Source organism: Papaver somniferum, chromosome 7 (genome assembly GCF_003573695.1).
Source record: "Papaver somniferum cultivar HN1 chromosome 7, ASM357369v1, whole genome shotgun sequence".
NCBI lineage: Eukaryota > Viridiplantae > Streptophyta > Magnoliopsida > Ranunculales > Papaveraceae > Papaver > Papaver somniferum.
The window spans coordinates 191602975-191607355 of NC_039364.1; the positions used below are offsets into that span (position 1 = coordinate 191602975).

The 4381-nt window shown below is 36.4% G+C and overlaps 1 long non-coding RNA gene across 1 annotated transcript; it reads right to left on the reverse strand.

Moving 5' to 3' along the window:
* Positions 1 to 1597: 1597 nt before the first annotated feature.
* LOC113293256 lies at positions 1598 to 4078 on the reverse strand. Its single transcript, XR_003332157.1, has 3 exons — positions 3804 to 4078; positions 3582 to 3629; positions 1598 to 2394 (listed from the first exon to the last, which is right to left on the reverse strand). It is a non-coding gene; the product is annotated as an uncharacterized LOC113293256 (long non-coding RNA).
* Positions 4079 to 4381: the final 303 nt, after the last annotated feature.

Here is a 4381-nt window from a genome sequence, read left to right on the forward strand (position 1 = left end):
GCATTACTATTATGCAAACCAACACAAAGTATGCATAACACATCATGTAACCATAGTTTGGTTTATGGATCGACTAATTTTTCGTTTATGGAAAAGTGATACTTTCGCCCCGTTTCAGAAAAAATGGTACTTTTGCGTCGTTTCAGAAAAGGTGATACTATTGCTCTATTTCAGAAAAAGTGATACTTTCGCGCCGTTTCTAAAACGGGGTGAAAATATCACTTTTCGGAAACTGAGTGAAAGTATCATTTTTTTTGAAACAAGGTGAAAGCATCACTTTTTTCTGAAACAGGGCGAAAATGGTCGCAGACAAACCCCATCTTCAGATGCTTTTTCGGTCGGCCCTCTCACCGTGGCAACGGTTGTACTAGTATGAGAATTGTTATAGGGTCTTAGGCTCATGTATGTGCGGCCCATATAAATCTTTATCTCATAGCCTATATAAAGAGGCTTAAACCTATGTAATATGTAATTTATCTCTAATGGATAGAAGTTTTCCTTCTTCTTTTCTTTCTAGGGGTGAATATTTGGCCTGTAATCCGTTGATTTAATTGGGACCAACTGTATTTTTGCGAATGGATGTCCGGATAGTTCGCTATTGAGTTGGATGCGGATGAAATTTTTAAAATCCAATGAAATACAGATTGTGCCCGGATGCAACCTTGAAAATCCGTTGGACATCCATACCCGTTAGATTAACGATATTTATATAGTTTATAGAAAATATGTAGATGGTTTAGGAATTCTTAAAGTGTTTGGTTGGAATGTTGTCCATAACACTTTTATATCTGTACTAGGTATCACCCCGTCCTACGGCCGGGACTCAATCTCTTCGATTATTTTGCCTCGTGCGGTTCCTCATTTTTGCAAGTTAAAAGATTATATATAATATGCCTAAATTGGAGCGGTTCCTTCTTATTTTTTCGACTTAACTTTTTACTTAATTTTCCAAACTAAACGCAAATGAATGGTGATGATAATTCTTTTCCAAGATCTTATTCTGATCCTCGGCGCCTGCACACTTGCATTAGATGATGGAGAAGTCAAATAAACAAATTAAGCCAGAATCTCGTCTTTGACATTGTTTAACCCCTGTATTCATTTGTTGACATTCCGTAGAACCAAGTCGAATGGCCAACGTTCTAGCTGAGTTTATCAAGAGACTTGAATTTGCATCTACCTTTAGCTACATATCTAAACAAAGACCTCCATGAACCCACCTCGTAATTTTGAAACCACGTGTCCAAGAGTTCACAGAGATTTTCGCTTTAATTGTCTCAAAGAGATTTTAAGTTTTTTAACCCCGATCAAAGTTCCCCGCTGGCACAAATTAAGATGCGCCACTGTTTAGATGCCTATCAATTCTGGATACACAAAATTGGTCAAAAAGACCAAAAGCAAAAATTTCTGGGTGAAATAGACTTTTAGGTTTAGATACTGTTTATATAGCCAAAAATCAGAAATATACTGTTTAAATAATCAATTTGGTTATTTCATCCAAAATATTTTTTATGAATTAATTGGAACAGACCAATATGTCCCTATCTTCTTCAAATGTTTACTGGATTGGAGAAAAACAGAGTAATCTGCAAAAAAACAGAGTACAGCAAAAAAAAAACAGAATTAATTGCTCTGTTTTACGAATTAATTGCAAGCAAAAAAGAGTACGTAAAACAGAGTAAAAAACAGAGTACGTAAAACAGAGCAAAAAAAACAGAATTTTTTGCCAAACTCAGCTACAACTATTCAATCTTAGTTCACAGCCACTGCGCAACAGCAGCACCTGTATCTTCTTTGTCCCGCATCTGTAGCTCCAATTCAACTGCAATTCCATTTCTGCAGCGCAGCTTTTTACTCTCTCCCTGTAACATGAACCTGCAACTTGAGCATTCAACAACTGTAACTGCAAAATCCTGCCAGCTTCCCTGTAAGCAGTTACAAGACCACCTGCAATTCACTACCTTCTCTGCCAGGCCAAGTGCTAGCAACAACTCCACTGCCATAGTTTAATAACTTCAATCCATTGCAGATCCTTCATCTCTGCCTCATGCCAACCACAACTGCCATCACCTGCACATCTGTAATGTCATCTCCTGCATTCATTCCATTGCAATACCAACCAGTCCACCTGACACTTCACTAGAACCAGTTTCTCCATCATCAAAACAACACCACCAGTACCCATTAGCTCCATTACTGCCACCAGATCCAACAACTCCAGCTGCAACCAAACTCCAGTACAAGCACCTCCAAGCCATTACATTTAACTGCAACAACATCAGTTTCATATCCTCGACATCACATCAATCTCATTTCAGCATCACCCCTGCAACTACTTCATAACCATCCGGAGCTCATTCATAACTTCAACACAATCCCACGCCAAGGCATAACCTGTAATTCCAACGGTTGCACACATCTCAGCACTTTATTTCAATTCCTGCAATAGCTGCTTCTAACTCAAATTCATCATAATCCTCACGAAAACAACACACATATCAACAATAGATCAGCACTTTCTCAAGGTCCACATCAGAAGTTTCTGGCTCTTTCATTCTGGGGTATTCACGGATCATAATAGGTCTATAGTCTTCACTGGATCATAAAACCAGTTTCATCCTAGTTTAAACATGGGCGAAACCAAATTCCACCAAACATAAAACTGGATGAAATCAGTTTCATCTGAGTTTAAAAATGAGTGAAACTAAACTCAACCCGATCTAACACACAATGAAACCAGTTTCATCCTATATTAGACATAGGTGAAGCTAAATTCAAGCCAACGTAGCATTAGATGAAACTATTATCATCCTAGTTTAAACATGGGTGAAACCAAAGTCAATCCACTGTTGAATTAGATGAAACTGGTTTCATCCTAGTTCAAACATGGATGAAAACAAAATTCTATTCAGTCTAAGAAAGGATGAAATTGGTTTCCTCCTATTTTAAGCTTGTACGGAAACAAATTTCAATTTAACTCAATTTAAAACGGGATGAAACTAGTTTCATCCTAGTGTAAATGCGGATGGAACCAAATTCAGTTTCATCTTAATCATTAGAATGAAACCCAGTTTAGTATAGGATGAAACACAATGAGTGATACCTAATTCAAAAATCATAGATTCATCCTACCTATAGATGAAACCGGTTTCATCCTACTTTAAAATGGGTGAAAGCAAATTCAACCCAATTTAGTATAGGATGAAACCAGTTGCATGGTAGTTTAAAATGGGTGAAACCAAATTCAACCCAATTTAGTATAGGATGAAACCCAGTTTCATCCTTGTTTACAATGAGTGATACCTAATTCAAAAATCATAGATTCATCCTACCTATAGATGAAACCGGTTTCATCCTAGTTTAAAATGGGTGAAAGCAAATTCAACCCAATTTAGTATAGGATGAAACCAGTTGCATGGTAGTTTAAAATGGGTGAAACCAAATTCAACCAAATTTAGTATAGGATGAAACCCATTTTCGCCATGTATGTTCAACTCAATCTAGCACATGATAAAACCAGTTTCATCTAATTAAGATGAACAAATTTGAAATCAAAACACAATTTAGGTCAAGAAACTTACCAATTTGAGCATAGTCTTCATCCATTTCTTATCAAAAAACAGAGTACTCTGAAGAAATTGCAATGAAGATGAAAATTAAATTCATAAAATCAATTAATTTCAACTTAGGTTCAGCATATAAGGTTAAATTAAAATCACCATACACCAATTTGTGCTAAAATAAAGACAATCAATCTATTCATTTTTGAAAATAAAATTAAAAAAAAATAGGGTTTTTGAGACCTGCGTGTTTTGGTATAATCATGAGTGATTTTCTAAAATTGGTTGATTCAAATCCTAATTAGGCATCTGTAGATCTCTTTAACGATGGTGGAGTTGATATTGGTGTTTTGTGGATGTTGATGTGTTTAATGGTGAGCAAAGTTTGATATGGCGGAGGCGGTATAGAAGGATGATGATGGTGCAGACGGTGTAGAGTCATGGTGGCGGTAGTTATTGTTGATGGTGGTGCTGTTAGATCTGCTTATAGTTGATGATGGTGGTGGTGGAGAAAGAGAAGATCGAGAGCAGAGAGCAGAAGAAGAAAGTAATGGAAACGGTGGAGAATTGAGAGATGGAGATCGATATTATCTAGAGAGGAAGAAGAAAGGTAAGGATAATTGGGTCAGTTTCAATTAAAAATTTCACTATTCATTTGACCCAGACGAAATCTCTACGCGTCCATTTGGCCCAGGAAGTTCTCCACATGATATATGAACTGCATTTTGGTAGTTTTTGATAAATCTAAAATAATCTTGTATGTAAAAAAAATCTTAATCTACTGAATCTGATAAACTCAACATTATTGTAAAGAACAATTG